Genomic DNA, 23,577 nt, shown 5'->3' with positions numbered 1-23,577 from the left:
CTCACTCTCACGATCGGTGACATACGCTGAGTTTTCCATTGAAAACAGGCGAGACCCGTCCATGCACGGTGGGATACGCTCAGATAGCCGTAAGATGTCGGTAGGAAAATGGACGAGAGACATCCGTAAACGGTGGCGTACGCTCTGTTGTACGCCAGTTATCGGTGTCTAAGAGGAGATCCGTCCGTGCACGGTGGCGTACGCTCAAGTGTACGCCACTCCCCTTTGTCGGGGTTTGTGACCGTCCATATGCGGATGTTTTGTGGGTGGACTTTCGTTTACTGTCCGCGTACGGGAAACGTATGGTGAAACGGACCGTACGTACGTTTTAACGTCCGAACCAGAATAAGGCCCTGAGTCTGATGTATAATAATGTATGCTGGGATATTTTGGCACTGTGGGCTGGGGGGCATATATGGCACTGTGGGGTATATGTCTGGCACTGTGGGGGGCATATCTGGCACTGTGGGGGCATATCTGTGTCTGGCACTATGGGGGCATATGTGTAATGGGCATCATGATGTGGGGTGTAATGGGCAACATTATGGTATGGGGAGTACTGTGTAATTACCATTACAGTGTGGGGTTCCTTCTTAGATGGACAAAACCATGTGCACTGCAGGGGGTCAGATGTAAAATGTGCAGAGAGAATTAGATTTGGGTGAGTTATTTTGTTGCTGTGCAGGGAAAATACTAACTGCTTTATTTTTACACTTAATATAGATCTCACTTTGAAGTAAAACCCCACCCAAATCTAACTCTCTCTGCACAAGTAACATCTGCCCCACCTGCAGTGCACATGGTTTTGTTCATTTGAGAAAGAATTTGCCAGAAGGAGTGAACAAGAATAACCCCCATGGTCCCTAATACCAGTTTGTTTCCCAACCTAGCTCTTCAGAAATAGACCCTGTTTTTTGGGCCAGACAACCATACAACCTGTGGCCACGGCCAGTTTCTACAGAAAGTATTCCTTGTGGTCTGGTCATCCCAATTAAATACTATTGAAAATGTCCCTCCTAAAATAGTGGTGCGCAATTTTTACTGTTCGCACTGGGTGCCAAATTGTCTAGAAACAGCTCTGTCTGGTTTTAAAAAAGTGTTCTTGTTAAATTCTTTGCCCTGTATTAAGTATTGTATACAGTTTACACAAATGTATTTAGTATTTCTTTCTAGTAATTTATGTAGTGTTTCCACATAGAATATTTAGGCATTCGCATCAGTCACTGCCCCAGCGGAGCTTGCAAGCTACAGTATATCACATACCACATATACAAACACATACTCTCACGCTCTGTACACAAACACATATACTAGCCTGTACATGTGACTACAGGAAACAATAGGTTAAATTCATTATTCTTTTCTTCATCTAATTAACCAGTTACTTAAACAATGTTCGATCAAATAATGTAGACAATAACAACATATTCATTTATTTAAGTATTTTCAAAGCTGTCTTAGAAATCCCAGCTGTTTCAAACTGTTTGGTCCCTCTCCACATTGACCTTTTCTCTCCAACAACCTGCCAAAAGGCCATTAGTAACTCTCCTGCCAAAGGTTTAAGATTTTTTCCCAAAGCCTACTGATCGTTGCTACACAAGTTTAAAATCCCCGTGTGTCTAGTTAGTGCTTTTATAAGAGTCCCTTATGAAAGAAGACTGAATAAGTTAAGAAATCTATAAATCACTAAGTCCCAGCAGCTATTGAACTCTCATCGATCGTGTGCCAGTGAAGTTAATATTTAGAAATGTTAGCTAGACATACTTTTAGAAATGTTACTGACGCTAGGAGAATGCTACATAGGTGACATTCTAAATTATAAACATTTTTCCTAACACGGCCATGCCCCACTGGATACATATGATATTCCGGCATTCAGGATGTTGGCGGTCAAAAGACTATACAACGGCATCCCAATACAGAGAAAACCGTCAAGAGCTTCATAAGTTTGTTAACCTTCTTCTAACCCTATGAAGGAGCCAATCCTTCCCCCCCCCCCCCCCCCGAGCAGTCTGACCCTATCCCTACTGGTGTTTAAACCTGACCCCTGTACCCTGCCACCTAAGTCTAACGCCCCTGCTCCTCGGCCAACCCCCCTTCCATGTAAGTGTTTAACCCCCCCCCCTCCCAAAGCCTAAACCAATCCTTCCCTCCCCTGCAGCCTATCCCTAAGCTCCCATATTTGTGCCTAAACCTAACCCCCTTCCCTGGTCTGATCCTAACCTCCATTGCCCTACTTACATTTAGGATGCTGGCTGTTGATATTCCAGCATTGGCATCCTGAGCTCTTCGAAGTTCCGGTTCCGGTGTTCTGATGCTGACATACTGACTGACAGGATGGTAACTGCATCCCTATCCCACCTTCCATTCACAAACATATATCTCTCCATTACACCTGCATAATCAGAGACATATTTATAAAAGTGGGGGCCCATGTGCAGTCTCTGTGTAGGCCCCTCCTCTGTATCCAGCAGACAGGGAGTGAACTTTTGCATGTGGCTATTTTCCCAGAGATTTTTCTACTTCACATTTGAGAAACTCAGGTAAAATGGCTGCCACTGCCATCATGGGACTTCAGAGAGAAAAATACTGAAGACATTAGTGCAGGGTCATTATATGTACACTGCTGTACACAAGCTATTGTATTGTGAGATGATTATCTATTTTTCTCACAAGATTTCATTTGCCGTAAAGAAAGATAAGTTTGATAAAAGATAAACTACCTGATGTCTACAGAAAAGAATCTGTACTTGTGTATCTCAAATATGTGAAATATACTGAGGAATCTAGTTGATGCTCTTTTGCAATATTATTCATTTCTTTATTGTCGAACAGGTTCCAAAACAATCTAAGTATAGTATACCAATTTATTAAGAATTTTGACAATTCAGACAATTTTTCCATTTTAACCATGATGCTTCAAGAGGAAATTACTTACATAATCTTTAATAAGAGGGAATGTTTGAGCACTGTATACAGTTGACAAATTTTTCATAAAATTTACTGAGCAAGTCTTGAACGGTTTTCTGATTTAAAATGTATGAGGCATCTTGAAATAACTAAGATTCTCTGTTTTTCTACAGACATCTTGTCAACCCTGTTCATACTGTATATTTATGCTGTTTACTAAGTACAATACCAGCATAGGGCGTGTATTTTTTTAGTGATTCACTGCGTACTAATGGCCTGATTCAGAAATGTATGCTAATGGAGCTGCAAGTGCGGTTTACTCCACAGTGCAGCTGCTGATATCAGCATGTGAAGCTGCCGTCCAAAGTTGTAAAGAGACACCCACCAGAGAAACCACAACTCATTTGCAATTGCTTACACACATACAGCCTTTACACAAGAATGTGTACATCTACTCAAGTGGGTCTATCACTATGCAGACTGGCTGCAGCAATAGCAACACAGGCGCCATGTTTTTGTATACTAGGGCCGCTAGCTGATGTCAGACACACGCCCCAAAAATGGCCATGACATGCCTGCATTTTAACAAGTAGTCCCAGCACCATGTTCACACCCAAATGGTCACTTCCTGTCAATCACTTGTCAGAGACATTTTTATAGTGTGCAGAAATGCAACAGCACGTTCATGTGTGCACAATGCTAATGCAGGCTCCAGCACACATTGATCACTAAACTTGCATATTTGTTTAAAAAGACTTTCTGTATACTGAATACATTGTAAATAGCTAATATTTACATAAAAATAAAAAATAAATTAGCCAGTTAAATGGTTAAACAACTATTTTTCCATAAAAGATTTGTAAATTAATTTGACGCCATACTGGGTAATACTCTGGGCATGACTGGGCCGCTTCAAGAGGTTTTAGTTTACTGTATTTTTCTTTAAATTGTTTACATCACTGATGCAGCAAAACAATACATCACTCAAATGGCTAGATTTATCAAAGCTTGTAGAGGGGTACTGTAAAGTGGAGAGAGAAAAAGTTCCAACAAATCAGCTATTAATTGTTATATAAAAGGCTGTGTTTAAAAAGAAAAATCGATCGCATATTTATAATGGGTGCGGTGCACACAGGCCCCTGGGTCCAGGGAGTCTATACCGCACACACACATAAACACACTGCAATCAATGTCACACCATTTTCTGGAGATCTGGGCATGTGCTCTAGAGTCTGAGCCCTCTATATCTGTATGGCTGCTGGTAAAGTGGATGGAGTCAGGACAGAGTAGCGGACCCCATATGATTGTAGGAGGGCAGCTGCCGCTGGCTGCACTCCTGGGTCTCCTCCTCCATGTCCCCACCACTGGCCAGTCCCAGTGCCTGTACAATGCAACTCTCAGGCGTAGTAGTGGTGCCAATACGGAGTATGCGCAAAAGCCTGGCTTCTATTAGTGGCATTGGCTTCAGCCCATAGAAGTCAGCTAGGGCTGCACTGGCAGTCCTGAAGGGAGTGATCACCTTCCAATGGGAATGCCTATCATGCCAGTTACTGAAAGTTAGTATTTCCAATAGGAAATCACTGCTAGTCACAGTGAAGCCAGTGCAGCCTCATGGACTGCATCTTGCTTCACTAAGGCTGAGCAGGGGGGTGGATTTTACTGGGGAGGTGCAGCAGTCCTGCAGCCTATAGGTACAATTTGCTTCTGATTAAAATGCCCCGATTCTGCTTGTTTTATTTATGTGAATTAGTCACTGAACTGAATAATAACAAGACAATTGACAGCTTTATCTTAGCTATATACATAAATACCATATATAGGAAGGGTTGATTATGCCACATTACATATATATAGTATTTACAAGCTAGGAAAGAGGTAAAAGCATTAACTGTTAACTACTGTCTCCTCCATCGTGGTAGCTTCAAATGATGCAACACCTTAAAAATTATTTTCTGGTGATCTGAGAATTTTTCCTTTCCTCACCATGATGCCACAAAAGAAAATAATGCCCATAATCTTCATTGATGTGGAATATATACTGTATATATTTCCAATTTTTATAAAGAAAATTGATTATTCCTGAAATTAACTGTGTAGCTCTTGAATAGTGTTGGGTACAAAATCCCAGAAGTGGGGATTCTGACAATAAGAAGACAGAATCCTGACACAGCCCATAAAGTGTTTTAACCTTACATTGGACCCCAATCCCTAACCCACACCTCCCACAGCCTATCCCTATCCTCCCCCTCCTGTAGCCTAATCCTAACTTTCCTCTTCTATAGCCTAACCTAGTGTTCATTCTAGCACCCACCATCTTTGAAAACCCATGCAGTTCCTGTACCCTGCCTGGGGTGTTGCTATCTGCTGTGGTGTTTCTAGCACAGATCTGGATTGCATATCAGTGCTGATATACAGACCATACTGTGCTAGAAGCACTATAGCAGACAGTGACACCAAAGGCAGGAAAGAGTAACTGCATGGGTTTCAAAGATGGCAAGTGCTAGAATGAACACTACTAACCCTAACCACCAGGTAATATTACTTACTCTACAAAAAGAGATGAGTGGGGTTCATCTAATACCCAAATAGCCCTCATGTTTGCCTCAAAAAAAGAGGAGCTCTTTGATCTGATAGGTTGTCTGTTTTTAAAATGTTACATTATTCTCTTTTTGACTTCTATATTTATTCCTTCACATTTTATGTTTTTCATTCAAAGTTTCAAACATACAGCTTCTAATCTTTGCAGGGGCTGGCGGTCAGATTGCCAGCCGCCAGCCCCCACCAGCCGCCGGAAGGGGATGTGCGTGCAAGAGACGGAGCTCCCCTTCAACCAGAGCTCCCCCAGGGTCCCCGCTGCCGGTACCCAACGCTGTCCTCCACCTCCCCGATCCCCCCCATCTCCCTAAAGCGGAGACGGGCAGGGTTCGTGTCCCAGCCCGCACGGTACTGTGACACACGTCCCAGTCAGATGGAGCGCCGGCTTGCCAGCGGGGGTATTCTGGCGAGCCCCAGCGCTGAACGAGAGACGCTCCATCTGTATATGAATGATGATAATGTCAGTCAATTTATCCCGCTGTCCATTGTCACTGGTACTGCAATTACAGGACAAAGACAAAAAGTGGTATTCCTGCATGGAACACTTGTGGCTAAACTCCCATCTGAAATGAGGTAAATATCCCACAGAAGTTTAAAATGTTGATAACCTCTAAGGTGTCTCAATGACACATCGTACATTATTTATTCACCATGTGTATTTAAATATTCCTAAAAGTCTTGCAATAAACACAGATGAGTGCCTGTGTAGATAAGGTGAAGCACACTGTGTACTCCCTGAACATCTGTGTAGACATGAATGTGTCCTGGAACTGAGCCGTTTCTGACACTTAACTTTACTATACTAGAGTTGTACAAAATATTTATTATCTGCCTCAAACTGTTTTCAGTATATCATCCAAGCAGTAGTCTGTTGCGCTGATGTACTGTAAGAGGAAGTTTCTCATTCTGTGTAAGTTTGTCCACACTTAATTGTTTACTAAACTAAATTGTACTTGTTTAGAATGTTCTTTTAAAGTGGCTAAGCAAGCAGGTTAACACTGCCCCGGCGAACGTAGGTCCCACCCGTCACCTCACAAATCCCCTTGCTACGCTGCTCGTGGATGTGTACGCCTACACATCCGCTCGTAGGTGCCCGCACAGAGGAAGAACCATTTGATGATTACTTACCATTGAATAGTTTTTCCTCTGTTCGCTGCCAAAAAGTAGCCCAGGACATACATTTTCGTTGCACGTTGTTGTACGAATTGGAAGTGGGCGTTGAAATCATGTGACATCAGCCGCCCACCCTGAACAGGAAGGGCAATGCCTGCATTCCCTGGGGTCCGACAGTGATACTACCTAGGTAGCAAAGATGGGTGCTGGCAGGGGTTGGTACGGCAAGCAGCTACTTAAGGGAGGGAGTATATCCCTGAAAAAGGTAAAAAGGCAGAAAGGGGGGAAGTAGCGCTAATATACCAATGAGTAATTTAAATAATAAACATTTATTGTGCACATAAAATAAAATCAGGAATGTTAAAAACAACAAACTGAGGCCATCCAGAGTTGTAATCATGTGTATTACATGCTGTATGTTTCTTAAGAGCACACACATAGATTTTTCTAATGGGATCCGTCAACACTTATAGCTAAAATGCAAACAAGGGAACTTTCAAAATGCATAACAAGCATTTTGTGCTGAAAATAATTTAGTGTATGTTTGTGGAGGAATACCGAGGTTCACTTAGTAGTGAGTAATAAAAGTTTATTCTTTTATGTGATTAATTTGGCAAAATTATCTTACTGTTGCTAACAAGACAAGAGTCTCAGACATTAGACAAGTGAGGAATGTGGTCACTCTCTACTCTATAGATACCAAACTGCAGATGTTAATGTTCTCTGTCTCTGGAGGTAAAGAAATCTGAGCAAAAGTATAATTTCGCTTCACATGCTTACATATCACTTACACAAGAAACTATTCAACAAGTCCCCTGTGTTTTACAGCCACTGCACATAACACAGAAATGACCAATGTAGTCTCTTCTATTTTTGTTGCTGTTTTGAGAATTGCAAAATCAATTCCTCAATTTTGTAAATTATCCTTTTTGATCTTTCAGATCTGTAAGCATTGAAATATAAAGTAATGAAGTGCTAAGTGTAGGTTAAAGAAATACATATTTTTTTAATCATTCATTATGGTTTTCAGATGGTAAGTGTTGTGTTTAACATTAATATATAATTATAAATATAAAAACCTGTGGAGGAGAACATGAATTTAAAGGTTGATGTGGCCCACCCAAGATAGTATCTAGCTGCACCAGCAGAGAAAATACATTTGAGTGGCCAAGATCAGCATCTAATGAGTTAATTTTCTTGCAAATTTCTGGGTGTAGAAGTCCTTAGTACGGGAAGCCAAATGGCTTTTGCTGACTCGTCATTAATGCATGAAATAGTCTTCGAGGAAGGGGTTGAAAACTTTTAATCTGGGAAATGTTCTGACATTTCTGAGTTTCATGGCATATACATTAGGAGTGTATCATGCCAATTTGCTTTCTATGAATGCCTGGGTGGAGAGATCGGCAATATTCAATATATTGTAAATCCTTAATATGCTGATTCTAACTAAAAAATGACCAGAATGGGCGACTCAGGCATTTTTGAATATGATCTACTGTACTTTGCTGATCCACCGATAAATTTAATCAGAGCTTAGAACAAGCAATATACTTTAAAATAATACAACACTATATAATTACACAACATGGGTAAATATAAGTATTTATGATGTATCTCTCCTTCAAAGGGGTCAATCCAATTAAGTGCAGATTGGGTGCTGTGAACTATTCTTATGGCAAACTTGCACTGGGTATAACATTTGCAACCCAATGCCAAACTGTTTACAGCCGTTAAGAAGCAAGGAAGCAGCTGTGTAATTCCGTACTAATGAAATGCAAATGCAGCAGGAGGCATTTGTAGGAGATAGAGGCTTCCTACATGCATCTCAAGAGCCAAGTGCTGCTTCTGAGGATCACAATCGCAACCATTTTTTGCCGACTATCTGTTAGCTGACTGCAGTTAGTGTGATCTTCAGCTCACCCAGACTGGCCATAGGATATGGACAGCTTGGTCTAGAAGTCTGCATCAGACTGCACAATCCCTTGGCCGGGCATGTCTACAAAACAGGGACAACACACTTCCATTTTAAGAATGGTGCCAGTTGCTGGCCCACAAATGCTGCAGCATGTCATCATATTGCAAGACCCATTCTACGCATGCACAGAATAGGTCTTGGTCATGATCAAACCACTAAGCATTTCTGTAGACCCTCAGTAAAATCTTCAGCTCAGTGTCAATAGGCCAGATGCAGTCCATGGCTACAACTGTTACACTGTCTATTAGGAAGCCACTCACTGACTTTCTTGCAGCCTTAGCCGACTTCTATGGGCTGCAGCCAATGCAGTCCACATAAGCTGGTGTTTTACACATAAGCAGTGGTGCCATAACTTGTGCACATGTGCAGGTCCTGGAGCCTGCTATATCCTCATCTCTCCAGACATTGTCTACAATTATCCTACAATTATCTACAATGCAACATGGTTTTGTCAAGGTGCAAAGTAACTTGATATTTTTTGCTTTATTCCTATTTCAGAAACAGCCCCTTAACCTTCAGCGACGTGCTGATAGTAATTGGTGAAAAGCAATGTGCAGTTGTCAGTGTAGATGACGCAAGTACACTTATCATCTGTAGCTAGTATTGTGCATGGCCCTAGCACAAATCTACATTTGGGTTGTGTAATCGAATCATAATGGTGTCCTGTGATCTAATGTTTCAATGGTAATATATGGTCCCAAGGGCAGCCTATGTAATCTCTGATAAATATTATGTTCCCCACCACTACCTCAATAATAAACACAAATATTATATACAAAAAAGCACTTCCAATAAGAATATAACTGTAAGCTGTGCTTCATCCTAAAAACAATTCTTTAAATCAACATTTTACCTCAACATCTACATTTTGGCTGTCTGTCTATTGCATAAAGTACTTTGGATGGATGAAATATGTGAATAAAATAAACTTTGGTGAATTACTTTTTCACTTTAGAAATGGCTTCTTTACAATGTCTCAAGGTCATTTTTCATAACACTTTTTGAGAGTGAGGTTAACAACATTTTAACCTGTTATTGACTTTGGTGGAGATTTACCAAAAGTAGAGAGAGAAAGTACAAACCAATCAGCTTATAAGCTTTGACAGTTAGAAGCTGATTGGTTAAAGCTTTATCTCTACACTTTATCTCTCTCTCCAACCTTTGATAAATCTCCCCTTTATATATTGTAATAATTTTTGTACAATGTTCAATTTTCAGGCCACACCACTTTTAAAGCACAACTCTAATCTACGTAAAGTTTACAATTTTATAGAATTATTCTTTCATATATCGTCACTGTTTCCATTTTAGTCACATAGGTACCTAACCACTCAGCAATGTATACATTTCACTTTTTAGTAATTGAATTTTTTTAATGAAATGTTTTAATTATTGCAAAGAAAATAGGAATTCTTAATGGCTGCACCACATGAGACTTGAATAGTGAGATTTGATAGCAAACCAAAAAATTGCATAATCTTGATTTTCATTTACATTATTATAAATACTTGACCTCAAAGCACTAAAACATTTTCCTTCACAAGGTATTATATGTCAGACAACTGCTGACTCTTGTTTCAGTGCTGCCACAGTAGGTGCAAAACATCTTGCAGAGCTAGTTCACTGATGTCTAGCCAAACACACATACATTACATGATGGGAATGTGCATTGTATTAAAACCTAAACAAAAATGTTTTCATTTTACTCGTTTTGTTTAATGATTGATTTGGTTTACTTTCTCCTGTTTGTGTTTGCGATTCTCCTTTCTGAAACCCAGTCTTATCCTTGGCGCTTTCTGGTAAACAATGGAAAATGAAAACAAAGATTCAAAGACGTTAACTAAGAAAGGGAGGGAAAATATCACATAGTTAGCTTCAGACCATGTCAGTGAAACAAAATGTACTGTAGATATAGCCTTTTGTCTGCATGCTGTAATTCTTCATAGTGTATCTCATTCTTAATTTCACATTCTTAATATGTTAAATCAATGGGCTTACCCCTCTTGAGTAAGTGGTTGGTTAAGGTACAGCCTTCCGTACTCCCTCTGTTCATGTACTGAAAAAGTACTATGTATGAGAGAATGGACAAAATGGGCACCAGCTACCATAATCTACATTGCATATCAGCCCTCTCTTGTAGGGCCCCATATTCGTTTGTGATCACACAGAAGAGAAGGAGATGCCTGTGCAGAAACTACACCATGGGGGAAATGTAAAAGGATGAGAGACTCAGAAAGTGAGAGATTTGGTAAGATATCTCCAGTTTTTTTTAAAACTGGAATCATTAATACTGCAAAACCAGTTTGATTTTGCAGTGTAAATGATTGCCGCTTTTAAAAAACTGGACATTTCTTACCAAATCTCTCCCTATCTAAATCTCTCATTCTATGAAATTTCACCCCAAATCTCTAATCAAGAAGAGTATGCTCATTTTCTGAAACATTATACACATATAATGTTTTTTCAATCATAAGAAAGCAAATGCAAGGGGTTATAATATAGAATAGATTCATTTATTTTACAAAAATAGACCATGGCAAAAATGTGGGGTTATTTGGCAGTATAGAAACAGGAGGGAGAGAAAATGTGGCTTAGGGCAGTAACATTAAATAGCTGGGCCTCTCTGAAACTTTACAACTTTATAGTAAAGATATCATGAAAGAAGACAGGCTGGTATAATACTTGAGACTAACAGTCTAATATTGGTTGAATGCAGGTCTCACATGCTGCTGCATCTAGAGAGTCTTAACAAGCTGCTCATGCGCTGCAGCATCTCTGTGAGCAATTTTAAATCAGATGGATCTCATCTGCTTTTCTCTATCCATGAAAGTTATTTATTTATTTACAGTTTCTTATATAGCGCAGCAGATTCTGTTGCGCTTTACAATAGTAGACAGTGATAAAACAAACTGGGTAACAACAGACAGACATGGAGGTAGGAGAGCCCTGCTGAAAGCTTACAATCTATGAATGTTTCTTGGGGATTACTGGGCGGGAAATGGGTGTACACCAATGGAGGCTCCGGGGGTGGGGCAGCAGTACGGTACAAAACTCAAATAGGAGAGCCACACCAACTGCCATTCCAAACTGACTCACTTGTTAGATGCCTATTATCAATGCAATCAACATCACTTATTCTACAACTGGTATGAATTGCTTCAAGCATTAAACAATGACCTTATTAAATTACGCTTCTTGTCCTGTTTAGTGTTTATCAATTGTTGGTGGTCATGAAAGACATTGCTTGAAGGATTTGATGGCCTATGTATTAATGACTGCAAATTTACCCTATTACCCAACATCTCTGCTTGTAGCAATCAAAGGTGGAAATCAGACACAAAGTATTTTTTACTTAATCCGATAAAGTTTCTGCATGGTTGTGAGGGGCCCCTCAGATGAAAGCATTGACAACTTTAAATCTAGGAATGGCAGTGAAGATGGGCTATATTGTGACGATTTTTAAAATTGTACTTTATGCACATTTTTTTGTCTGAGAGAAACGATTTAAAATGAAATAGTTTTTGTTTTGTAGTTTTTGTTTGCCTATGTTAAAGAAAACTTCTACCATGATTCCCATGTATGGTACCCTTTCACCATGTAAGCGCTACTGCATCTTTCAGTATCAGGTCTTTTTGGCTTAATACCCTGAACCAGTGGTGGAACTTGTGAGGGGTTGGCCAAGGTGCGAAAATAGAATTTGGGCCCCGCTCCTCCACTCCATCCAAAGTTCACAATATGAGGCAGTGGATGGCAGCTATTGGCCCCTAAGTTCTCAATGCAATGCACCTGCTGCACCAATGGCAGTTCAATCTCTGCCTGGAACACTTTACATAACTCAACCACTTATTTTGGATATATCAATTATGTTGATTAGTTGAATCGAAATATGAACAATGCAGCAGAACAATGTAAGAAGTGTTGAGCCATAGAGAAATAAATGTTGCCAGAAACACAGGGGTGATTTCATTAAAACAAGGATAGTCCTGAGGAAACAAGAGGCCCGTTCGAGCTCCTTGAGGATCTGGCTACTGTATATGCTGTGTCAGGATTACAGTTACGGACATAGATTTGCATGTAATTTAATGCAAATGGTTTATGTATATGTAACACCATTTTATTTTATTCGTACTGTAATATGCAGCAGTTTCTGATCTAATCAGTGAGTGCACTGTAATATGTAAGAAATGGCACATGGATTAGCTTCTGCTATGATATTTGGCTTCCTTTGCTAAGCAGCACAATAAATTGTTCCTATGATATAAAAATACTGTAGAAACCGAAAAACTGCAGCTTAATCCCAGACGTATAATCTTCACATTACAACGTAAAAACCCAAAATTGACTGAAAGCAAACTATATGCAAGTGAATGAAAGTTGAAGTCGCAGGCAGTTGGAAACAGGTCTTGTCTCTTTAATGATTCCCACCATATGGTGAATAAAATTAATTGTTCCGTAGTGATTTAAGATAAATTGGACATTTTAAATTATCCATTAAGTCACTCAGGTTTCATAAAACCATTTGTTGATTTCCTTTAAGTGTTTTCCAGGATTGAGGTATGGAAGTAATAGAATGCTTTTCATTCTCAAATCTCAGCTTACAAAATGCGTTCGGATAGAAGGGACTTTCAGAAACAGATTATTCCTTTTCTACAAGAGATGGCTCTTTTCATTATGCAGCTGTTATTCTTAATGTCTTAAATTTAGTTCTTTATAAAACAGAGGTCACCCCAATCACCCAACTGAACTCAATGGGGACCATTTATTAAACTCAGCAAATCACAGAAACACACTCTCCAAGTTGTGTAATTGCTTGGCTTTTCATCATATTGGTCATCCATCACTGCAGCACAAAGGTTTACCGCTCTATGCGCCTGATTCTGCCTGGTTTGGTAAGCAGCGAAACATTTCTACTCACTGAGTGCTGACACCCCACCCCACCGAAACCCTTCCGCCCCCTCTTCCCGCTGCTGAATACCCTTGGTACCATGTGAGGAGATGTGTTCAAAAGCAATCCCCTCACATCCAGCTGATAGCAGGAGAAATCAACAGTTTTTTCTTTTCATTTGTTGTCTGCCAAAGGCGCGTTGATGTTGTGTGATGTAAGCCGCCTGCTCCTGGCAGGTATCAGCCCGCTGGGCATTCCCATGGGTGAGCCACATTTCCACCCCTGTCTCTCCCTCCCTGCAACCAATGGCCCAGCCAGTGTGTAACTCGACAAAGCCGTTCATTGCCGGGGCCTGTACAATACGCACTTGCATAACAGAAGACCCCCCTCTCATTGGAATGGGGAACAATTCGCCCTGTTCCGATCGCTGTTGAATCGCCCCCCATGTATAAAGATTCTTTTTTTTAAAAGCAGGAAATAAATGTTTATACATTAAGGGTCTGATTCAGGTTCAGTCGGAGTTTTGTGGATGTGCTGCATAGTGTGATTGCATCCCATATGTATAGGATTGTACTGTGATTGACAGCGGTGGTTTGGAGGGGGGGGGGGGCATATTTGGGAAGTGGTCCAGACAACGCAGGCGTGTCCGGTCCATTTTTGAGGCAGCTGCGTGACCTCACATGAAGCCGGTGTGAGGGAAAATATGGTGGTGGTGCGTCTGTCTTCGAAAACTGTCTGTGCAGGTTTGGGTTGACCCTAAGTGATATGATTGCAGTGATTTCTGCTATACAATCGTAATTAGATCGCGATCGCATTGCATGTCCGCCCTTAATATGATGGGCGGCCTTGCCATGAGCTGGGCAGCCTCCAAATGTGATCAATAACAGTCAGAGATTCTGCTATTCAATTGACAATAATGTACAAATAAGATGTTCCAATGGAGCCAGTTTTTAATGTAGCATAAATTTCATAAAATCATTTTTTTTTTTTTTTTTTTAATAATGCATTATTTTAATTTGAACATGTATACATCTGTAAATTATGCACTGGGATTATTTTGTTGGTTATAGTTATGGAAATGTCACTACTAATGTGAAATTGGAACAATATCAAGAAAAAAACAGTTTAAAGTAGGTAATGTCAAAAATATTCAGCCAACAATTTCTGGAGAGATTGTGAAACTATTCCCCTGTAGGCCTTTTATTTAAAAATTTTATTATAGTAAAACCAAAGTATTTACTCACTGTATAGCAGGACAATTATATTGCAAGGTTGAAAGCTAACATGTGAGAGCAAATAGCTGAGGGTGAGCATGGAAATGCCAGAAACACATACCCCATATGGGAAATGGTCATCTGTCAGACCACACTTAGGTCGACAGTCATTAGGTCGACCCCGGAAGGTCGACAGGGTTAAAGAGCGACATGGGTCAAGGTCGACATGACTTAAGGTCGTCATGGGCCAAGGTTGACATGGGTTTAGGTCGACAGTCATTAGGTCGACATGAGTTTTCCACTGTTTTTTTGAGCCAACATGTGCCGACAGGCAGTATTTCATGCCCTACCATCCACTAGGGTGTGGTGGGAGAATAAAATAGTGTGCCGAGCGTAGCAAGGCACCGTGCCCGAAGCATTGCGAGCGAAGCGAGCGCTGCGAGGGGCTGCGATTCAACTCCAACTGTGTCCATTGTCGACTGTGTCGACATTCGGGTCAAAAAACAGTGAAAAACTCATGTTGACCTAATAACTGTCGACCTAAACCCATGTCGACCATGGCCCATGTCGACCTTGACACATGTCGACCTTTAACCATGTCGACCTTAGGGCCAGTCGACTTTCCGGGGTCGACCTAATGACTGTTCTGACTGTCTGGTCTGGTCTGACAGATGTACCGATTCCCCTGACATGAACATGTTGTGTTTGCAGTTCAATCCATTGCGTTGCATACACTAAGAAAAATTCAATGTTCTCTATTAATGGGCAAACAACAATCCATATGTCTATACTTCCATGACTCTGTTTGGCTTCCTCCATGTTAAGAATTTGGGATAGGGAGACGCTTTCTCAGAAGCAACAGTGCTTGACCTTTAACTAAGTTTATACTGTAGTTAGGCATGTGGTATTCAACATGTGTCCATTCAGCTGCTGTGTAACTTTATATCCCAGCATACCCCGCCACAATTTTGCTATTAGGGGATACTAAAACTGTAGAAGGCATGATGGGATGTGTAGTTCCACAGCAGCTGAGGAGGGAGGCCGCTGATTGGTTGAGAGTGCTCTATCTCAGCCAATCAAAAGCCGGACAGTCATTTGACACATTATTTTAAAATTCTGATAGCTGCCGTTGCCCGCCCGCTACACTGATGATCACCACCGCTGCACCCAGGCCGCCATCTGCCCCATTGCTCCTCACAGGAAATGCCACTGCCCCCACCTGCTCCTCACCAACACTGCCGCTGCCCGCACCACTGCTCCTCACTGGCACCACTGCTGCACCCGCCACCCACCCCACTGCTCCTCACCGCCCTGCAGCTCCCTGTTTTTTTTACATGTGATAAATCGCATGCGATTTATTACATGTAAAAAATGGCACATCAAGCGCCAAATTGTATGTGCCGGGCAGCTCGCAGGAGAATTGGGTCCGACTTGTCCTTAGGACAAGTCCGCCTAATGTATGGAGGCCTTAAGCTTTGGGGAGTGGTAAAGTGGACAGATTTCTCTTTCAATGGTCCTGGTGACACAGCTCAACATTGGGATGTAGGAGGGTCCGTAGGAGCCAGGCACCTATCCTAAAGCTTTTGGAGGGTAGGCTCCTCCCTTCTGCATCCCAGACTCCTCAGTTCGTGTTAGGTGCCCACTGGAGTGGGTGCTATTCTAAAGGGCTGCTGGAGCAGCCGAAGGATTAGAGTTAGTTAGGAGTTTTTTATTTTATTAACTTTTACACTAGCTAGGTAGGCACAGTGTGAGGATTCTCACTGAATGCGTCCTGTCAGCTCACTGTGCACGGGGGAGACACTGTCTGGTCTCCCTGTGCAGCGCTTACAGCTTCTATTAAGAAGCTGCCTGGGCTCCGGAGCGCTCTGAAACCGGCTTCATGCTAGGTGGGGATCATGGGGGACAGGAGCTCCGTGATGGCGGCGGCCATTTTCTGCGGAGCTTACACACTGAGCTCCTATATGAGAGGACAGCAGTGTGTTACAGGCATGTTCCAAGTGGTCCCCAGCAGAGGGGGAGACACTGGAACTTGGAGATCCTGCAGTGGGAGCGGCTGTCTGGGGGTGGTTGGCGCCAAAAGCCACGGACCCCGCAGCAGCAGGGACTTGGTCTCTTCCCTCACTCTGTTTTGGCGCCATTCGGAACGCTTGCAGCGGAGCTGAGCTGGCTGACAGATCCTGGCAGAGTGATTGGATTTCCTGGGCATCGTTTTCCCCACTGTGAACGCTTCAGACAGATAAGTGACTGAGTACATTGGCTCTGTATAAAATGCCTGTACATTTTGCGCTGTGACTGTGTTAATTTTACATCATGTCTGAGCAAAAGTCTGTGGCTTTGGGGGAGGGAGCCCTTAATGCATTGAGCGCCTGCAGTGTTTGTACACTTAATTTTGTCCCTGAGCAGATGGCCAAGGGGGGCTTGTGTATTACTTGCGCTGCTGTGAGACCCATGGGGAGTGAACCCCAGAGGGTAGAGCAATCGGAACCTGCGTGGGCCAGTGCCCTGGGCAGGTCTGTTAATGCCTTAGTGCAATTGCTGGACAGGCAGAGTGATGTGTTGGTAGCTTCCCCGAGACCTATGTCATCATCTCAGCAGTCCTCTGGCTCCTTGCCTCTGACCCAGGCAGATCCTGGTTTCTTACAGGTCATGCAGGATACTGCTAAGGGGATCAGCAGGTTTAATGATTTGTTAGACAAATTTGATGGTGATACTGTGGGGACCCCTAAAAGGTCTTATTCAGTGCCATTGCTTGTTGCTGATGAGGAGGGAGAGTACACAGACATCCCCTGGGATCAGGGTGATGACTCTGAGGATTCCTCGGCCTCAGGGGTGGAGGATTTGATTACTGCTGTTAAACAGGCTTTGAATTTGTCTGTGGAGGATAAAACTCCTGCAAAAGGTGTTTTTAAAAGGCACCATAAGGAAACTGTTACCTTCCCTGCGGATGAAGGTTTACAGGATTTATTGGAAGGGGCTTGGAAAACGCCCGATAAAAGGCTGCAGATGCCTAAGAGATTTTTAAGTCTATACCCCATGCCTGAGGCTCATGCAGACCTCTGGGAAAAAGTTCCAGTGTTAGATGCTTCTGTGGCATGGCTTTCTAAAGCCACGGTGCTACCTGTCCAGGGGGGGTAGGCTGCACTTTACGCCCTCTTACAGCATCAGCCTGGGTCTCTAAGGCCATGATTGTGTGGGCCAATGACCTGTGTACAATTTTACATGCTGATCCATGTGTGTTGCTGCTTGCTGAGAAGCTTAAAGCAGCTGTGGAGTATGTGCTTGAGGCTGAGGAGGAAGCTCTCAAAATGGCTTCCAGAGTTTCCACAGTGTCCATCAATGCCAGGAGAGTGCTTTGGCTTAAAGCCTGGGAGGGGGATAATGAATCAAAAAAGGGCTTAGAGGCATTAGCTTTTAAAGGAAAGCTGTTGTTTGGTTCAGAGCTGGAAGAAATTATTAAGCAGGCCACGGGAGGCAAAAGTACCTTCCTGCCGGCTCCTGCAGCTAAGCAGGCCTCAAGGTTTTCTGCTTTTAGGCAGTCCTTTAGGCCCTCCCCTAGAGGGGGTGCGTCCTTTCGAGGACAGTCTTTTAGGGGAAAGTTTCAGTCCTCCTGGGGCAAGGCCCCAAAGTCAAAGTTTGGTTCCTTTCATAAGAAACCAAGCCCCAAAGGAGAGGACAAGCCCTCCGCATGACTACCTGGGGAATATACCAGCGGTGGTCAAGGTGGGGGGGCATCTGAGATGGTTCAGGGCTGCGTGGGCATTGTTAGGCCGGGATTCCTGGGTGCTAGACATTGTATCCCAGGGTTACAGAATTCCCTTCAAAGGTCTTCCTCCGAGAAGATTCATTCCTACACCACTGCCAAAGGAGTCACGGCTCCGTGTTGCTCTTTTGGCGGCGGCTCAGTCTCTCTTAGAGAAAGGGGTGGTTATCCCGGTCCCTCGAGCGGAGTGGAAAAAAGGCTTTTATTCCACTCTGTTTTTGGTGCCCAAGCCAGACGGGTCTTTCAGATCAATCTTAAATCTAAAGTCCTTGAATCTCCATCTGTGGGTAGACCATTTCAAGATGGAATCTCTACCGTCTGTGCTGCTAAGCCTGGACCAGGGAGAATTTTTGGCGTCCATGGATGTCCAGGACGCATATCTTCATGTGCCAATCCATCCGGAACATCAGGCTCTCTTGAGGTTTGTTATAGGAGACCTGCATTTGCAATTCCAGGCGTTGCCCTTTGGTCTGGCCACAGCACCAAGGGTATTCACCAAAATAATGTCAGTAATGGCGGCGGCCCTCCGACTGAGGGGAATCACTGTGATTCTGTATTTGGATGACCTGCTGTTCAAAGCAGAGTCGGCGGAAAAGTTGCAGAGTCACTTGGCAGAAGCCATCAGGTTTTTGCAGGCTCACGGTTAGCTTTTAAATTTACAAAAGTCTCAGTTGGTGCCATCACAGAGACTCCAGTTCCTGGGAGTTGTCCTGGATACCCATCTACATCGGGTATTCCTACCAGAGACAAAGGCCAGGGACCTGGCCTCCTTGGTGCTGGAGATCCTGGCGTCTCAGAGCCCATAGGTTTGGAGGTGTCTCAAACTGTTGGGGAAAATGGTGGCGACTTTCGAGACGCTACAGTTCACCAGGTTCCACTCTCGAGTGTTCCAGTGGAACATCCTGACATCTTGGTCAGGGAATACTCAGACCATGAAGTCAGAGCACATAGTGTTGTCTCCAGAGACACGGTCTTCATTGCATTGGTGGATGGAGGTGGATTCCCTTCAGTGGGGTTCGGTCTCGGCAGACCTGGGACTGGCTGGTAGTCACTACCGACGCCAGTCTCAGGGGCTGGGGGCAGTGGTTTTGGACCTGCGCCTTCAGGGCTTATGGACCTCGGAGGAGTCTGCCTTGCCGATCAATATCCTGGAACTGCGGGCTGTGTGGAAAGTGATATCTCTGGCGGGAGAAAGATTGCAGGGTCTTCCTTTAAGGATTCAGACCGACAACGCCACGGCTGTGGCGTACCTGAATCATCAGGGAGGCACACGCAGCAAGCTGGCCATGTGGGAGGTTTCCCGGATCTTCTTGTGGGCGGAACAGAATGTTCCAGCGTTGTCAGCGATATTCATCCTGGGGGTGGAGAATATCGAGGCCGATTTCCTGAGCAGGGAGAAGCTGCTAGAAGGGGAATGGAGTCTGAACCCACAGGTGTTTCATCAGATTACACTGAAGTGGGGAACTCCGGAGGTGGACCTGATGGCATCGAGGTTAAATCATCAGGTGCCCAGTTTCTATGCCAGGACAAGAGATCCATGGGCAGAAGCAGTGGATGCAATGACTATTCCCTGGGAGGGGAATTTGTTTTATGCCTTTCCGCCGTTTCCAATGCTGGCGAGAGTATTGAAAAGAATCCAGTCCCAAGGAATTCCGGTGATTCTAGTAGCCCCGGATTGGCCAAGGAGGTCCTGGTACTCGAGGCTTCAGAGATTGTCTGTGGACTCCTGGCATCTACCTATGAGGTCAGATCTGTTAAACCAAGGGCCATTCTTACACATGGATTCAGCTCGGCTAAATTTGACGGCTTGGCTATTGAAACCGCCATCTTGAAGAACAAGGGTTTCTCGGAGGCTGTGGTTAACACCATGGTAAAAGCTAGGAAGTCAGTGTCTTCAGCAAACTATTTTAGGGTCTGGAAGACCTATATTAGGTGGTGTGAAAGGCATAAGTCGCATACATCGCAGTTTCGACTTTCAAAATTGTTGGAGTTTTTGCAGGATGGTTTTTCGTCTGGGTTAAGCCTTCAATCACTCAAGGTACAGATATCGGCCTTGTCGATTTATTTCCAGAAAAGGATAGCTTTGCTACCGGAGGTGCAAACTTTCCTGCAAGGGGTTTCACGATTGAAACCTCCCTACAAGCAACCAGTGGCTCCATGGGATTTATCAGTGGTACTGGAGTGGCTTCAAAAGGCGCCCTTTGAGCCGCTGAGGTCGGCTGACCTTAAGTTCCTTACATGGAAGCTTGTATTTTTGTTGGCTGTTGCGTCAGCTAAGAGAGTATCAGAGTTGGGAGCGTTGTCATGCAAGTCTCCTTTTCTTATTTTTCATGATGACAGGGCTGTTCTTCGGACAGTACCCCAATTTTTGCCAAAAGTAGTCTCTGCTTTTCATCTGAATCAGAAGCTAGTTCTGCCTGTGTTTCAACCCCCAGAGGGTTCAAGAAAAAGGGACAAATTGAGGAAATTGGATGTTGTGCGCGCCTTGCGCATTTATGTGGACAGGGTGAAGGGTGTCACCAAGACTGACACTTTGCTAGTCTTGTATGATGTGCACAAGATTGGTTGGCCTGCCTCTAAGCAGACCATTGCTAGGTGGTTGCGTTTTGTCATTGCCTTTGCATATACTAAGGTTTGTAGGCCTGTGCCGGCCAGGATTAATGCGCATACCACCAGGTCGGTCGCCACCTCTTGGGCGGTTCGACATGGGGCCACGGCTTAGCAGGTTTGCAGGGCCGCCACTTGGTCATCTGTTCACACTTTTGCCAAATTCTATAGGTTCCATGAGTTCGCGTCGGAGGACGCATCATTCGGGCGAGCAGTGATGAGAGCTGCAGACCTGAGCGTACCCACCCAAAGGACCAGCTCTGGAACGTCCCAATTTTGAGCTGTGTCACCAGGACCATTGAAAGAGAAAAAGGGATTTTTGTAAGAACTTACCGTTCAAATCCCTTTCTCTGATATGGTCCTGGTGACACAGCGATCCCTCCCTTACGCTCAGTAAGTATGCCAGTGTTCATGATGTTTCATGTTATATATGGTTGAAAAGTTATTTTTTAAATTGTGCATATAATATGTGCAGGCGTTTGTACTGAGTTAATGTATTCCAGTGGCTTTGAAAGATTGAACTGAGGAGTCTGGGATGCAGAAGGGAGGAGCCTACCCTCCAAAAGCTTTAGGATAGGTGCCTGGCTCCTACGGACCCTCCTACATCCCAATGTTGAGCTGTTTCACCAGGACCGTATCAGAGAAAGGGATTTTTAAAGTACCAACCAATCAGCTTCTAATTGCCATGTTACCGGCTGGGTTTGAAAAATAACAGTAGAGAGCCTTGGTTAGCTTAGAACTTTATTCATAGGCGTGCGCAAGGGGGGTGCCGGGGGTGCACAGGCACCTCCTAATCATAGCTGAGGGCTGGGGCTTTCCAACGAGCCCAGCCCCGTGTCTCTAGCCCCCTGGGAACCGGAGATACTGCCAGGCAAAGCTGGAACGTTTTCCCTATAGGATAACATGGGACCCGCTAATTCCGACCCCCACCCAGTTCAATGGCTGCCAGTTCCCCCTTCGGCATCACTGAAGCTCGAGGTTGATTTCAGTCGAACCCAAATCGCTGGGCCTTCAATCTGATACCAGGCGGATCCATATGGATTATTTGATTATTTGATTATTGAGGTTAAACCGTTTTTTGGTTTTTTTTGTATGTGTGTGTGTGTGTGTGTATACTATGTGTGCGGGCGGGCATTTGCCCCTGGGCACTTGGGGTACAAGTGTCCCGTGCCCGCCACAGCCTCCTTCCCTTTTGAGCGGCTGACCAGATGCTGCCTGCCGCTGACAGGTAAAGTAGCTTCAGTGTGCGGCGTGCAGCATCCGGCCAGCGGCTCAAAAGGGAAGGAGGCTGCGGCTCCGGTGGGCATCTTATAAGAAGAGTGCACAGCGCTACCCGGAAGTGCGGATTCACGGGAGCGCTGGTGTGCAATGCGCACCCCCAGCAATGAGCATGAAACTCCCCTTGTCAATGAGCATTTAACCACCCCCTTCCCAGGGAGCATGTGACTCCTGGCAAAGAACATTTCACATCCCCCCCCCCCATGGCATAATCTGTAATGGCCATCACAGTCTGAGGCGTAACGTGTAATGGGCATCATGGTGTCAGGCGTAACATGTAATGGGAATTACACGTACAACGTGTAATGGGCTTTATGGAATGTGGTATACTATGTAATGGCTGTGTGATGTGTAATATGCATGTAAGTATGTGTTAATTTTTGGCGCGCGCCTTCGACGTGCACAGTCCCTATTGTCCCTGTTTTAATAATATTTTTTTAAGCCCTAACATAATGTGTAATGGGCATTACGGTGTGTGGCATGTGTGATGGGCATTATTGTGCGTGACATTATGTCTAGTGTGTTTCATTATGTGTAATAATAGGAGATGATGAACACGCCCAGTAGATAGTGATGGACACGCCCCCTCCAATGGTGCACCCCCTAATAAAACGGGCTGCGCACGCCTATGACTTTATTTACTGTATGCCCACTTTATCTCTCGTCATAGACCCTTAAATATGAATTCTGTGGCTTCCAGCAACTACACCACTTTGCGTGCAATTCAGAATCAGCCCCCCCTTTTTTTTTTTTTACAAGAAAGACAACTACCCATGTCTGTACATTTGGCTCCTTTGCAGGTATAGAAAGTATATGTCATGTAAGTATATTATTACATTCAGCTCCTGCACCAGAAATAAATCTATCCCCTTAAACATTGCTTCTTTTTCCCCTATACTTGTTTATTGTCCTAGTTATCCTTCTGTTGCATTTTCTCATCCCACTTACACTCTATCATACAGAAAACATTATTTTCTCATAGATAGTATTGCCATAATTTATAGGTATTTAGTCGCTAGTTATTTATTCCCTTTTGACCTTTTTTTCTGTCTGAAGAAGTCACAGCTTATAACTCAGTCTTCCTTCCCCAGCTTAGCATGATGTCACTTCTGGGCCTACAACTCCCCAGTCTGTGCACACATCACTTTAAACACTACTGCACCCATTGCCTTGAGACATACGCTATGCTGGACATCTATATTCCCAGCCACTAACAATGGGGTTTGTCCTCATTTAACTC

Source organism: Crinia signifera, chromosome 1 (genome assembly GCF_055691185.1).
Source record: "Crinia signifera chromosome 1, ASM5569118v1, whole genome shotgun sequence".
NCBI classification, from domain to species: domain Eukaryota; kingdom Metazoa; phylum Chordata; class Amphibia; order Anura; family Myobatrachidae; genus Crinia; species Crinia signifera.
This window is presented reverse-complemented; position numbering follows the sequence as displayed.